The sequence below is a fragment of the Vicugna pacos genome, chromosome 4 (assembly GCF_048564905.1).
Source record: "Vicugna pacos chromosome 4, VicPac4, whole genome shotgun sequence".
Classification (NCBI taxonomy): Eukaryota; Metazoa; Chordata; class Mammalia; order Artiodactyla; family Camelidae; genus Vicugna; species Vicugna pacos.
The window spans coordinates 62941517-62957959 of record NC_132990.1 but is presented as its reverse complement, the minus strand read 5'-3'; the positions used below and the strand labels follow the sequence as shown (position 1 = coordinate 62957959).

General features: G+C 41.9%; 1 long non-coding RNA gene across 1 annotated transcript in view; it reads right to left on the bottom strand.

The window, feature by feature from the left end:
* Positions 1–16443, bottom strand: part of LOC116280259 (uncharacterized) — a 144731-nt gene that overhangs the window by 9010 nt on the left and 119278 nt on the right. The window contains exon 7 of the long non-coding RNA XR_004189554.2: positions 4343–4540. This is a non-coding gene — a long non-coding RNA (uncharacterized lncRNA). The remainder of the gene's footprint in view (positions 1–4342; positions 4541–16443) is intronic.

Genomic DNA, 16443 nt, shown 5'->3' with positions numbered 1-16443 from the left:
ATGAGCACCAGGTAGGCAGGGACTGTATTTTGCTCTTTTCTGTATTCCCAGTTCCCAGCAGACAGGCGCACTTTTGGTGATCAACACATGAGTTAGGGAAACCAAGATGAAAAGGGGAATGATATCACAGACGGGAAAAGGAATAAAGATGAAAGGAGATCAAAGGAGGAAGAGAAAGGATAATGGAAGGAAAGATAGGAAAAATGTAAAAAGGAAAGAAGGAAAGAAAGGAAGGGAAAGGAAGAAAGAATAGAAGGGAAAAGAGGAGGAAGTAAGGAAGAGAAAGAGCAAAGAAAGAAGGATGGTTGATCTTTCATCTCTTTATTCAGAAGAAGCCAACCTCAGGAGGCCCTTCTTTACAGGTTGAAAATACCATTAGATGAGTTTCTCAGCATCGGGTAACTCTTTTGAAAGTTGAAAATGCAGAGTTGAAATAAAAAATAATAAAGCCAAGTATAGAAGAATGAAATAATAAATTCAGAATGTTCCAAAGGCACCATTCCAGAGAGAGAAGTTTCACGTTATTTCACTAGTCTCATCCATGGAAGGGGTGGTATGGTTTGACCTAGGGTTCAAGGGCTCTATTTTCTACTTAGACCTTTGTCAAAGACTAATTTCTTCAACCAGTCTTCATCAATTTCATGTCAACACCACTCAGTAGAGTATGTTGTATGACCTGTGGACGCTATCTGTCAATATTAACCAACTTGGAAGCTAATCCAAAGCACAGAGATAAAGAATCCCAGAATCCGTTGCATGACAGGAGCTACCTGCCTGTACTTATGAATCCTGTGGGATTTTCAGAGTTGGAGGACAATTCTTTTTAAATTGAATTTTCAAAAACTCTGAACAATCCTATCAGAGTTTGGGTTTCCCAGTCATACCAAGTAGTTTTATTTATTTTCGCTGCATCTGCTTTTTCTTTAAAACCACAGACCTGCAATTGTTTTCTCCCTTGCTTCAAAACCTATCCTTGGCTCACAAGCCTATTAGCTAAAACACAAAGAACACCTTCTTTGCAATTTGATACTAAACCATAATTTGGACTTTGTCTCCTACTGTTTTCTTTTTTGCACCAGACATTCTCACAAAGTGGCCTCTCTAACATGTTATTAAAAATACCAGTATGCTTTTTTTTCGTATCATTTCCTCTTCCTGGAAAGTTCTCTTTTCTTTCTCTACCTACAGAATACCCTTCAATGTTTACCCTTCCCAAAGGCAGTCTGGCTTAATGTACTTGGGGGTATAAACTGTGGAATCAGTTAGCCCAGGTTTTGAAACTTCTTCATCATCATTGAATAGTCTTAGGGGATTTATAGAAACTCTTAGCATCAGATTGTTTCCCTCCAAAATGGTGATTATAATACCTCAGAGAGTTTTTATTACCCCCAAATAACGGGGGGAAAAGCAGAGTTGCTGTCATGATCCAATAAAATAATATCTTAAAAAAGATCCAACACAGTGCCTTGGAAAGTGTGTAATGTTGTATTCCTTATCCCATTATCTCCATCACCAGTATCTAAAGGTTGTTGGGTTGAATAGAATAATTCACATACAGGCATTAGCAGTGGGTTTAGCACTAAGAGATTGATGATAATAGTTATAATCACCATTACTAATAATTCTCATCATTATGATACTTAGTAAACTCCACTTGTTATTAATCAACAACCTTCCTCTGTTACTCTTACAGATATTAGCTATACCTACCTTTAGCATGGTATGCATCATAACAGTACATAACTGCCTGTTTAAGTATCCCCTGTAGTCTGTGACTTACTCAGTAACAGTCCTTGTCCAAGTTGGCCATGTACCCCTAGAGTTCAGTACCAAATGTGCACTTAGCAAATATAGGTTAAATGAATGTACAGAGTTAACGTCCACAATAAGCCATCTCTGCTGGTTTTTGTTTTCTTTTGTTTTTGGCTGTTTACAACCTATACCATTTATGTGCTAAATGGCTGTCCAAAGTGAAAGGTATAGTATATGAGCACTAGAAGGGGACAGAGGGCTCAAATCATTGGCCTTAGTAGCACCATATCTCAAACTGAACTAAGAGTCATCTAGAACTTCCAAATACCCCCAGAAAGTCCCTGATTGCAGCTAGAAGGGTGATTTTGGAGAGACTTGGAGTGTACCCATAAGTCTTCTCCAAGTACTTATTAGCAGTTCTGGAGTGAGTTCATAGCAACTCACCACAGGTCATTAAATGATTTCTTTAGCATTTCAAGATTTGGAGCCACCATCCTGCTCCATGGAAAATTTTAGAGGAAATTAGATTATGGTTGGGAACATTGGCCAGATAGATGAAAGGGGAATAAGTGTATTTAATAAATACTCAGCTTTGTGGCTGCTAGAAGCAGTCCACGTTTCATCTTCTACAAAAAGGGGGAACATATTAACTCTTTGAAAACCTCACTGGAACTAGCCTCCGAGCCAAGGTTTAGGTCCATGTTGCATACCCAAATAAAAATGAGGCTCCAGGATAATGCACAATAAGATATTTTTTAAGTGCCCACCAAATAAGGTAAATACCACACAAATCTTAAGATTTTTCACTTCCTGCCTAAACTCAGTATATTATACTCAAGAAGGAATACATTACTGGAGTTAGTAAGGGATTTGGCATCAGGCAGACTTGATTTCAAATCTCGGCTTCTGATGCTTGCATAGATTACTTTGCCTATTTTTCTGACCAATAAAATAGGAAGAGTGCTGTTCATAACATGATGAGGAATAGCTGTGCTGTGTTGGTGAAAATGCTTATCAATGCTTAGCATGTAGATGTTCAATAAATATCAGTTTCCTTCTCATTTCCCCTTGGCTCTTAACAGTTTTCCTAAAAGTAAGGTCTTACAAGTCTGTGCTATGGAGAATCTAAATATATTCCAACCCATTTCTACATTAGTTCATTAAAAAGTAAAGACAAATTCCACACAATAGAAGAATATCATTCATGTAGACCCATCCCTGGCTTCAGTGGCAATTCTTTTTCAGAAATAGAAGATTGTACAGAGTAGTTGATGCACATGGATTAGGCACCTCTCTAAGGAGCATTGGTATCTGAATATAAGCACTTTAAATTACTAGGGATTATTCACTTTCCAAAAGTCAACTCTACGAAAGGATAAACCAACCACATGACTCACTTTAATGGTGCATTTCCCAGGTGGCTGGAAAGGAAGATTTAATTTAAAAAAAAAAATTAACACTAAGCAACTTTCAAGAATTGAGTCCTCACATGAAACAAAATACTACTTTTATGAGGATATCTAAAGTAAAGCCTACGAGGTTGACTAAGTGCCAAAAAAACGGCATGCCAGTTGATGAGACATAGTCCCCTGATGAAAAGCTCTTAGTTTGCCTGGTTAGTGTTAAGGAAGGACAGACTTGTTATTTCTACAAATGATGTTATTTACAAGTGCTAGTGAGGGTGGAGATACAGAAATTGGAAATCATAGTTATGAATTGTCTCTCCTGTGCACCGAGTCTAATCTATGTGTGACCTCATTGAATTCTCCCAACACCAGGTAAGACAGGTGTCATTATCATCATTACTATTTTGAATATTATCATTTGACAGAGAATGGAATATTGAGAAGTCACAAGCACCGAGCTGGTAAATACTCATCCCAAGATGCAAACACATTCCTGCCCTGCTCCAATACACATAGCCTCTCCTCTACCACATTGCATCTCACTGCACGGGGCCAAATGCCAGGATTTAAATACAAGCTCTCTAGATGTCCAGATGATGGGCGAATTATTGTCATTTGGGACTTAAGGAAAGATCTGTAGGGACATGGCATCTGGACTGGGCTACAAAGAAAGGGAAAATGGAAAAGCACAAAATTTAAAATTTCCAACCATATTCCCAGGAGCCAGTTTAGGTGAGATCATAGAGCCTGAACTTCAACCAACAAAAAACCTAGATTCATTGGCTGGACTTGAGTTCCAGGAATATTCCAAGACTATCAAATAAAAATCATCATTTTTGAGGGAAACGCCTGTTTAGTGGCAAATTAATCTGTTAAAATGTAAGGGGAGGGGGGAAATGCATCATGTTAGCAATTCATTTCTAGTGGCCTTTAATAGCCAATGAAGTTTTCCATTTCTCTAGAAACTGTTCTCTTCTCACTCAGATATATTGGCAGTAACATCAAGTCTTCAGCCAAAGGAAAGAGACTGGCCAGACCTCATTAAGCTGAGATTTCAATTAAACATCATAAAGGAAGAGAGCTGACAGCAAGTAGGTTACAATAACAGGAAAACATTCACCACAGGGCAAGCAGCTCAGTCTTCATGTTCTGTCTTATGCCTGGCTAGTCAAAGAAACCCTTACCTTCGACAGAGTGGAGGCATGTTGCCCGTCAGAGAAGCCCAGAGTCAGGCAGTATCCGAGTTAGTTCGTAAGAGTGCCGACCTTCTCTCAGCTTCAGACACCAACCAGGACTCCAGGGCATCCGAGAATCCAACAGCAGGTTCCTGCCTCGGGGGCACAAGAGTCCGATGTAGGACACCTTCTCTTCTTTTTTAACCTCTTTAGTATAAAAGTAAAGAAAAATCAATAAGCATTAATAAGAATAACTAGAAATGAGGAAACTGAACATAAGGTCATGAGGATAGAAGAAAGAAGATGTCAGAGCAAGAGTAGGTATTTCTTTGATGGAGTGTAAGAAGAAATCAAGGAAAACGAGACATGCGTAAGACAAAAGAAGACAAACCAATGTCTATGCTCCGAAACAGAACTCTTACCTGTTAACCAGAGAGCTAAGATATAAGGAGTGTGTGAACCAGGAGACAGGGTGGGGCTAAACTCTGTTATGTGCCGGCATGGAATTCTCATGGATGGCATTAGGGTCTCCAAACCTTGTTGAAGACACAGTGTAGCAAAATGGTTGAGAGTACGTGACTTGGCATCAGACAAGACAGGATGAAAATCGCCATTTAACACCTATGCACACTTAAGTAGGTTATTTTAGCCCCATAAACTCCAGTTTTCTTATCTCTAAACTGAGAATACCACTACCTGTCTCATATGATTTTTGAAAATTTTATGTAATATTGTGTATACAAAGTGCTTAGCACAGTGTCGAGCATGCAGGAAGCCACTAATTTAATTATCATTAATAAACTGATTTGTGGACGTGGTTGACAGATTTCCTTGATTTACCTGGGAATTTCACTATCGGCCATTGCTAGGATGAGCAGACTAAATGAAGGACATCCAGTTTTGTTTTTTTTTTCTACCTAAGAATCCCATTTATTACTTTGAGAGCAAAAATTAGCACAGCTAATGGGCCTCAAAAAATAACTATTTTACATTTGGAAATGTGCATTTTGACAATAAAATTAAAATGCAGACCAAGATAGAATATGGCTTTTAAGTTCTAGCAAGGATGAGAAAAACAGCAGGTGGAAGGGTTTGGTAGAGAAGAGTTATCTAGATCAAAATTAGAATGTCAACAAAGACAGTAACGCTAGCACAAATCCCCCTCAAAAAATTTGAAGTACAAGGAAAAAATTATAGGCTGCAAAGATCTGAATTAAAAAAAATCTTAAGCAAAATACTACCATGTTAAACCTAGTACTGTTCTAAGCCTGACCAGCAAGCATAATGGCCTAAATAGAATTTATCACAGAAAGACAGATATGCATCACTAAGAAAAAAAACATTATCAAAGTAAGATTATTCAACATATGATCAACTTAAAAGAGAAAACAATGTCTCAGTAGATACATAAAATGTGCAATGAAATTCAACATTTATTTAGGATACAATTCTTAGAAAATTATCAACAGCAGGAAACTTCCATCTTTAATCTAATAATAAGTAGCTATCCAAAAACCTGCACATGATAAAATTTGGAAGTATTTCTATTAAAGTCAAGAAAAGATAATAGCAAAGGCCCCATAATTCACCATTACCAGTCAACCAGAAGTCCTAACTGGGCAACAAAACAAGAAAAACAAAGGTGGCATGAGAAGTGGAAGCTGTAATTATGTATTTATACATTATAAGATTATCAATATAGTAAACCAAGAAAAGCTGTAAATGAACTAATGGAGCAACTATGAGATTTCAGAAGGGATGATTAACATGCAAAAGTGCATACGTATCAGTAAGAGTGTGATGTAAGCATAGTCACCAAGGCAAAAATAATCAAAGTTGTTCATAAATAAAATTCTAAAACACATACGTGTAAAACCTTGTACAGAACATTATAAAATGTTCTTAAGAAACATAAGAGAAAACAAAATAGATGGAGATCTGTACCACTTCCATGGATGGAGACGTTAAAAATCACAAAGTGACTAATTTGATCCAAATCATTAATAGATTCAATGAGATTGCAAATAAAATCTCAACAAGATTTTTTTCTTTACAACTCTGCACACTTATTCTAAAATCCACCTGGGTATGCAAACGCAAAAGACAAACCAAGCTGATTCTGGAAGAAAAATATAGGAGGTAGCACTTAAGTATGTGTTTGCTAAGACATTTACATTTTAAAGCTATTGAAATTAAAACAGTATTACTGAAACAGGAGGAGAACGGTCAGCGGAACAGAATTTGAATCAAATACATGTGAGAAGCTGGCATACAACAGAGGTGGCATTATACGACAGCGAAAGGAAAAAGAAAACAATAAATGGCAAGATTTTTCCATTTGAAACTCACATCTCCCATGAAAATAATTAAACAGAACCATAAATGAGGAAAATGTTTAATTAGGAGAAAATCTAGAATAATCATTTTTGAATAGGAGAAAAGAACCACATTTCTTAGCAAACTCTCAAATTAGTAGTTTACAGGACAGCACTGATAACACGGACTACATCCCAAATTCAACCGTTCTCTGCAAAACATACTAAAGGAAAAAAGGACAGGTTTAGAAAAGATATTTATAATGTGTAAAACCAACACGAATTCGAATCCTGACTAGGTCGAGAAATTACATGCCAGTTTAAACAAACCAACAATATAACTTAAAAGTGGGCAAACGATGGGAGCAGACAATTCAGAAGAGTCAGCGAACTGCGGAAAAGGTGGTTCTCCTCACCAGCGACAAAGGAAATGCAAATTAAAACAAGAGCGAAACACCATTTCACACCAAACAGCTTGACAGGCATCACGGAGTCTGTCAATACCGACTGCCGGCAAAGACTTGAGAAAACGGGATTCTCGCACCCTGCTGGTGGGAGTGTAAATTAGTACAATCACTTTGGAGAGAAATGAAATTGAAAATGTGCATATTCAATGACTTAGCAGTCGTGCTTTACAGAAATGCTTGCTCGCATGACCGAGGGCATCCTGGATGCTCTCTGTAGCATTGTTTATTTGTCATGGAGAAAAACCGGAAACAACCTTCATGTCCTTCAATAGGGAGCAGGCAAAGAAACTGTGGTATATTCATACAATTCACTATAATAAAGAAAAAAACTAAATGAATTAATTAGACCTACGTGGAAAGACATGGATGGATCTCAAGAATACAACATTGAGTAGAAAGAGGGGGAAAAGCAAATTGTCAAAAAGTATGTTGTTTGAAATCATTACGTAAAAAGGATTTTTTTTTTAAAAAAACCAGCAACTCCATGTGTTGCCTGTTATTACATTCCATGACAAACCCAGAAAATAGGGGCTGCAAAATTCGTGCCGGAAATCGCCTCGAAGGGAGGGGGATCTCAGAGGAAAAAAAAGAGCGTCACCTTCATCTGCCACGTTCGATTCTTTTTAAATAAACCAATTTACGGTGACTCCGCTTTAACAGTTGGGGAGGGCTTCCAAGAGAAAGTCTGACTTCTCCACAAGAATGTAAGCAATAGAAGGAAGAGAGTAATTTTGGTTTGTTTGTTTTTCTTTCTGTTCTCAGATTACAGAAGGCACCTAATCACTGCTGGGTCTCCGCTTACATGTATTGAAACCCAGGGTGTTTATAGTTTTTAAGCAGAGGGAAATGCAGAGAGGTCTTAGATACCAGCCAAGTTTCCAGAAAGCTCAAAATTCATCACTAGACGTCACATGCATGCAGGCACACACACACACACACAACTTGTGCACAATCACAACAGTGAGTGGCCACAAGCCATAGCGTTAAGGTTCTTCCAAGGCTACAGAGGGCTGTCACCTTGTTCCCTCAGTCAGGGATGGGTTTGCACGACTGGTCAGCGCTGTCCCAGGCAAAGAGATGCTTCAAGTCACTCCACTCACTTGCCTTCTCGAGTCTACCTGAATGCTCTCCAGATCTTTATTTGGTCCTTCACTCAAGAAACATGTAATACATTTACCCGGCTTTCTAGTAGGTATCTTAGATACACGTGCTCTCTGTTTTAATCCTCAGAATTGCCCTACGTGGTCAGTATTTTAACATCGTTTTATAGGTAAGAAAGTTACAACACGTTGCAGTTAGTGTCTTCTCCACATTCACACAGTTAGTTTGTAATTGGTGTAACTGGAATTCAAGCCTGGGTTTGAATAACCCCACAGTTAAGCTCTGAAATGAGACCTGGGAATACAGCTGATGAACCAGGTTCCTCAGCCAGCATTTCATTCAGAGCATTATGCTAGACACCATGGAAAGAATTAGAAATAAATCAGATGTGGTTTCTGCTTCAGAACAGATTGGGGTCCAGCAGTGGGCTTACATCATCAGAGAAATAAGAACCCTGTATACAGCGAGGTTATAATTAAGCCACTCTATGGGATCTCCAGGCTGGAAAAGGTGTTACACATCTTTTCATCTTTGTACGTAAGTCTTATACTCCAGGCCTTTGCCATTCTCACCAGATTCCCACATCCCTTTTGGATTTGGAAGCCAAGAATTGATCACAGCCTTGCAGTGAGGGAAAGACCCATACTGTCTCACTCCAGCCAAAAGTTCTCATGTGTGGTGTAAGGGAATCCCCTTCTTGGTCTAGCCTGGAGGTCTCAGTGCAATTAATATTGTTTGTAAGTTGCAAGAAGTAACACCTAAAGCCTCCCTATTGATGGCCAAGCCCCAATGAATTTCTCAGATGTGTTGGATTATTTTTCCTCAAGTGTCCACATGCAGTATCTGCTGAGTTCATCAGCAGCAGGAAGTGGGATCAGTGAAAACACCAAGAGAGAGTGTAGGGGATGTGGCCTGTGAGCAGAGCTGGAAGAATAAAACCCAATTTCTCAGTATGTTCTGTCTACAGAACTTTGATTTTAAAGAAGTGAGGTTTTTTTTTTTTCTGCATTGACTACCACAGTTGGAAAAAAAATAACCAACCTTCCATTCCAATGAACCACAGAAGCAATTTATAACAGATTACCCTGGTAGGAAATTAACCATATGTCCTGAAAAAACATGGCAAGGAGTTGCCTCAATTTGTGTGAGGGGCAATCATCCTGGCTTCCTCCGCCTGTGTGGGGCGGTGGTGGGGAAGGGCGCGGGGGCGGTAGTGAGACACGCTGTGGTTACTGGCATGCAATGGCGGTGACTGTGGAGGCCCCTCCAAAGGCCAGATGCCAGCTTGCATCTGCAGAGTCAGCAGGAAGGACAAAGAACTAGGGAAAAAGTTCACTGAGATGGTTGAGCTATAAGAATCCTCATGGATCTCCTGACCCACAGGTCTCCAAACCTGTTGGACAGCAACTTCAGCTGGGAAATTTTTAAAACAGTGATTCCTGGAGTACACGTCAGACCTGCTGAATCAGAGTTGACAATCATGAGGCTACAGACGCCTGTTAAACAGTCCCTTTGTGCTAGAACTGGAGAAGCAAGAGCTAAAGAAGGATCATGATTTGCCCACAGACAGCAGCGACGTTTGTCAGAAGCCAGAGCATCAGACTCCAGCCCAGAACTCCCTGACTGAAGTCTCTCTTCTCTCTAAACTCTTCACCTCCACCTCCTCCACTGCTCCAGTCTCAAGGAATGGTCCCACCAAGCCCCAGAACTCAAATCAGACACTTGGGTGCTACTATCACTCTGTTTCACCCTCCACATGAAAACCATGCCCGCTCTGGCTAATTTTACCAGTTCATAGTGATCAAATGGATGCCTTCCCCCTTCCCACCACACTTCTCCATGTCAACCACCACCGTCTCTCACATGAACTACTGCAAGAGCCTCCTAACTTGGATCTCTGCCTATGGTTTGGCCACTCTGTCCACGCTCCACGCTGAAGCTAAGGGGAGCTTTGTAAAGCGCTGAAGCGTGGGTCTGATCTCGTCACTCCCCTGTATAACACCTTTCAATGGCTTCCAAAGAATGAAGACGTGAAGACTTTGACCAGCCTTTCATAACTGACCTCATTTTTTTTTTTTTTTTTTTTTTTTGCTATTCCCCAACTCACCTTACATCTCCTGCAACACAAAACTTCTATTCCCTTCTGGGTGCCATTCAGTTTCATTCCTTCACTCATGAATTCCTTCTCTTAAGTGCCTTTATCCTCATCCCCTCTCTCTGACTGCCCCCTCCCCCCCCCCGCACACACACTCTAATAGACTCTAATATATTCCATGGCTTCACTCTACAAGGCTTAAAGGCTCTAAGTGCCCCCCATGAGAAGTCTCAAGAATGAAACACATGACTTGGTATTGTAAGTACTTAAAAGTGTGCTTTTTTTTTTAAGGACCAAATCACCTTCTCCTGAACTAGACTGATGGACCTAATCCCTAATTAGTAATTCCTATTTACTCTCCATGCAAACCACTTCCTGTGAAATGTGATTTTGAGAGACCCCAGTAACCCAGCCAATCCTTGGCCACCTGAAGTAATCAGCGCAGTCCAGGTCCTTCGCCCTCCCTAGATGCCCAGTGCTCTGTAAGCTACATTCCAGGTTCATGAGCAGTGCCCTGGGATTGGACAAATCATACCTCCCATCTGACTAGACATTCACCTTTGTGCGGTTATTGAATCTTCACAAACACCTTGAGAGGGAGATGTTACTGTTCTCAGTTTTACATTTGAAGAAATAGGCTTGGAGAGAGCAGTACCTAAGAGTACACAGCCACTGCAGAATAGAGCTAAAACTCGAATCAGATCTGTGTCCCCAAAGAGTGAGTCCTACCAGTTAGCATCACGCCTCTCTGGCTAGTGCTTCGCTGGTCACTGGAAAATCAGAAAACAAAGGAGAACTTTAACAAATAAACCAACATGTCTCCCACCCTAGGACACTTTAAAGGGTTTAGCCTAAAACACCAATAAGTGTCCTTCTTTCTTCCAGTGCCTGGGTTCTGTCGGGCTGATATGCAGTAAGGGAAGGGGACACAAATTCAAGCTGGCACACTCCTTACAAAGAAGCTCGCCCACGTAGGTCACATAATGAATGCCCCTGGGTAACGAGGATCCCAAGCAGCCGTGTTGACAGAACCTTCTTGATCAGCCATACATGCTCATTCAGTCATGAAGAAGGCAACGGTTATTTTCAACTGCAATTCATCTGACCCTCCCCAGCCTTTCCCTCTCTTTGCTGTTGGTACCATCCCCACATACAGCCCATCCCCACGTTACAAAGGCTCCACACTCAGTGCATTAATATAATCTGAAGTCATAAATTTGCGAATCTCCTGCTTTTTGATCTTCGGTGAGAAAAAAAGTTAACATTTTAAAACATTTTATATGCAAAATTAGAATACACATATTCTCCTTAATTCTTTAAAAAAATTAAAATACCAAGAATTGAGGACCATGGAGGGAAGTAAGTACCTTAACGCACGGATGGTGAGGATTCCACACAACCTTTCTAGAGGGTGACTTGACACTACCTAGAAAAATCTAGAAAAGTGTATACACTTTGACTTAGCAGTTCTATTTCTGGGGATTTTCTAAACCAGGGATATCAAACCATGGGGCCACAGGCCAAATCCAGCTGGCTAACTTTGTAAAGTTTTCCTGGAACACAGGCAGACCCATTCTGCTACATGTCATCTATGGCTGACGGTGTTACAAGGGTAGAGTTGAGACGTTCCAACAGAGATCACATGACCCACAAAACCCAAAGTATTTACTATCTGGACGTTTATGGTAGAAGTTTGCTGACTGTTGCTACAAGGTCATGAAAACATCATAGGGCCACTGCTGTTTCGGGTCCTTGCGTGGGCCACCCATGTGCTTCTTCTCAGGACAGGCCTTCCACACCTCGGCCCCAAGCCTGTGGCCATAATGTCCTTGGGTTTTCAGACCCAGAGGTCTCCAAGCTCAGCTTGTTCTGCACCATCTGGAGCCAAAGGGCCAAAGCACTGCCAGGGGTGCCGAGCTCAGGGCTCACCTGCCTGCCCATGATGCAAGGCCTTCTTCCCAGCCTAGAACTCCTCACAGGGGTCCTATTTTTCCCTTCCATTTAGATACTTAGAAATAAAAGTTCTCATTTTCCTTCCTTTTCTGAACAATTTGAGAGAATCCAGATCATCATAACAGAGAAACATAAGATCTGCAAAGCTGGTTTCCTCTCACAAGGAGCCCCGATTGCCTCCGGTGGCAGAGCTCTCCTTCCATTCGGGGAAAGGGAGCCGCATTCTTGCCTCAAAAGTGAATCATCATCCTAACTTACCCATCATAGCTTCTGCCTCTTTTTTCACCAGAAGAAACAAAAATGTTAAGTACTTAACATGGCACCCTGCTCTATGTATGTATTCATTTTATAATTGAACAAGCAATAAGGCTATTTCAAAAATCTAATAAAAAAAGAAAAGTCTAATTCACAAGGCGTTCTTAGGACCAGTTAAGATTATGCAAACAACTGGCTTTTATAAATTCTAACATGCTTTATAAATACAAAATGAAATTATTATGAATAAAATGAGATATTCTAAAACAAGTGGGGATTATTTGCGTTCAAAAGTCATCTTTATAGCCTGCCATAAATTTCATTTAAAGAATTAAGCTCACCCAAAAGCAAATCCCACAAAAGGAATAAACCATATATACAAATAAATGTGTATATATGCATCCTTTTCTCCCCTAAAGATGTCTTATGAGACTTTAACAGATAAAACAGATGAAAACAAGGCTGTTCTTTCAAACATAGCCTTCCTCACTAAGTATCCCCAGATTTACTGAACATCTCAGAAAGACCCTTGAGTTCTGCAGAATTAACAAAAAAAAGAGAACCACCAGTTCTATAAATTATGGAAAGCTGACACGGGGAGAAAACTTAGGGACTATTTTGAGCCCCTTCCTCATTCCCCAGATCAAGAACTCATTGCAAAAGAAAGCAGTACTCCGCTCACAGTCACAGAGAGCTCACTGGTCAATGGAATGAGATTCAAACTTAAATCATCTGCCTCCAGAAGTAGACTCTTCTCCACTCCCTTTCCCTCCCCTCCCACTCCCCAAAAAGGAAAAAGCAGAAACATTCCTGAGATGTAAAGTGAGATCCACCTGGAGAAGAATGAAATGATTTTAGGTCAAAAAGGGAAGGGCGACTACCTGACCCTCCTGAGAGCTTTTTTTTTTTTACATTTTTATTGATTCATAATCATTTTACAGTGTTGTGTCAAATTCCAGTGTTCAGTACAATTTTTCAGTCATACATGGACATATACACACTCATTGTCACATTTTTTTTTTTTCTCTGTGATTTATCCTGAGAGCTTTTAAGAGACCAGGTCGCCCTCCTCTGAGCAGGAGGCAACCAGCACATGCAGAGCTGCCAGGCCCGCACACCGTTCATCACTCCCTTCTGAACCACTTTCCAGACATACGCTGGACTCCACTTCCTGACAGGTTGTATACTGTTTCCGTCTCTGAGCTCAGGGCTCATTTTTCTCCCATTTATGGCCCTGCCTTACTCCTTGGCTAAACAGTAACCACAGTCCTCCTGCTCTGCCTGATCCAACCCAGGCCATGGGCACCGGCACACTCGTCCCCTATGGGTGGTCCCGCCAAGATCGTACCCTCCCAGCAGGACTGTCAGGACTGACTGCAGGCTGCTCCTGCAAGACCAAAGCCCTCCACTGAGCGAAGGAGAGGCTCAGGCTTCTTGCCTCACTCCCCAGGAGCACCCGTTAACTGAATTTTGCCCTCACAACTGGAGGGTCAGCACCTATGGTGTCACCAGATGATTCACACGACATACGTAAACTGGGGCACCTCCCACTCTGCTGGCAAGATCTGCCCTCACATTAATTTAATATCACTTGGCACTTACGAAAGATCTTTCAGCCCTAAAATTGACTCAGAAGCACATGTTAATTGACTAGACTTGCCGGCTCCAGATAGTTTCACTCTACCTCCCAGGCCTCTGGGTGTTTATCCAAGATACACCCATGCTCCGTGCGGAAAGTTCAGACTCTGACTTGGAGAGCTGATGAGGGCTCAGGGCATCCCAAGGTACCCAGCTTGCCGTCTGGACCCCAAGAGATGGTCTGAGCCACAGGACTCCCTCTAGCTGAGTCTCGAAGGAGCCGTTTCCAGGAGTCTCAGAGAAACAGAGACAGAGAGAACTTTAAATTCAGAGCGATTGTGTTTCAAAATCCAGAACACCGACTGGAGAAATACATACTCTCCGAGCCCCAGGTATTTAATAGGCAAAACAGAAATGGTACTACCTGAATGAGCTGATATTAGGATGGAAGATAAAGAATCTGACGGCTTCAGGGCGATACCTGGCACCTAAGAAGTGACACTTGGTGATCGTCTAATGTTTTATATGGCATAACTGACAAAACTGTGACTTAGGTCTAATTGCTACCGTCAGTTTAAGATGGGGAAACTGAGGCACAGGGAGATTTGAGTCACATGGATTTGAGCCTGGACAGCCTGGCCTGTGACCTCTGAGGATAGTGGTTCTCCAGGAACGGCAGTGCCAACATCACCGTCGTACCAAGGAGAGTGTTCAGCCCTTCTGACGTAGGGATCGGCGAGGATGCACCCCGTTCCCTGCTGCCCTATGCCTGGCCCCTCGGTGATTTTCTTAAATTTGAACAAACAAAATTTCACATGGGTTTTACATTTTCTAAAAATAATCATAATAAACGATCAGAAAGATAGTGGGTTTTTTTTTTCCTTCCTGTTTTCAGTAGTTTTGGGCCATCTGTACGAAGAGAAAAGTCCTGGAAATGGGCAACCCGCTTTTGTTGAGCCCCAGCTGTGCTCTCCTCTCCTGCCTCCTCTGTGGAAACTGTTTTCTCACCTGCAAAAATAGGATCATTGCATCTTAACTCAAGGGGGTGCTGGAAAGGAAAAAGACGATGTTAAGTTTCTCTGTTAACTCAGAAGTTCTCAGATTCCTTTAGCGGTGTGACTTGCGACAACTTCTGAGTGATTTACTGAGACCAATGTCCGTTTGGAGGGAAGCGGGCATAAACTCTCCACCCCACAGGGTCCTGAATTTACCCAAGCTCCCCGAACACTTGGCAGTTCTGTCTCTTTCTCCTCTTTGGCAGAAACGTTACAGCCGTTAACTTGTTCAGTTAACCTGTTTGGCGGAACTAACTACTGCCAGATCCTGTGTGAGGCTATGAAAACACCAAGATGAATAAAACACAAACCCTGTGCGGGAACCCCCCCACCATGTGACACACGCAATGGTGGCCGAACTGCTTGGGAAATAGAGTGATTAATTGTGAAGGGAGTCAGGACAAATTTCAAGAAGGCAAACTTCCTGGCTGGATTTTAATGATTGAATATGTTGGATGAGGGTTTGGGGACCGTAGTGAGGGCTGCGCTGGGCTTTCTGAGCAGAAGCAACTGAGCACGGGAAGGTAGGCATGCATGAAGCATCACGATGTAATGAGACGACTGCTAACACCTCTGTCTGTTAGAGTTAACCACAGCTGGGGGTGGGGCGATGCTAGGCGGGCAGAGCTGGATCCGGAAGGGCCTTGGATGCCCAAACTCAGCAGCTTGGAATACTGTTTCCTTCTGTGTTCAGGATGTACAGACATGCTACCTTGCCTGGATCATGGCCCTCTGAACCCTAGGAGCTCCTGGCCCTCTCATACCTGGTTCTCTGACAAGACACATCTCCCCTCCACCAAGTCACCTTCATCCAGGCCCTGAGTGGGGTCTGCCCCTCCCCTCCAGCACGCCCAGCACCCCCTCCCACAAGGTACCTGAAGTGCTTACGGCAGCAGAAAGTGGGTGCTCCCCAGAGCAGTGGAAAAATAAGCTGCTGAAAGGTTTATTTCCCTGCTCAGAATATTTTTACAAAGCAAATCCACAAAGCTTGTCACCACACACTCAACTATTTTTAAGCTTCCTGAACAGATCTTCTGGATAGGCCTTTGGGGACAGTAAGTGGCGGCAGGGAGGTGGGAGTTGCTCTTGGCTTTGGGTAGGCTGGGTCTTCTGGGAGCCCTGGATTTGGTTTGGCCAGGGAACATTTCTGGGGGAGGGAGCAGGGCTGAAGTGGAAGCAATTACCCGCCTTGTCTGGTGTGCCTTGTTCATCTTTTATGACCAACAGGGACCCCAACTCCTTGCCTTCCAAGGGAGCAGGGGCTGCCAAGAGAAATGAAGCTCAGGGTCCG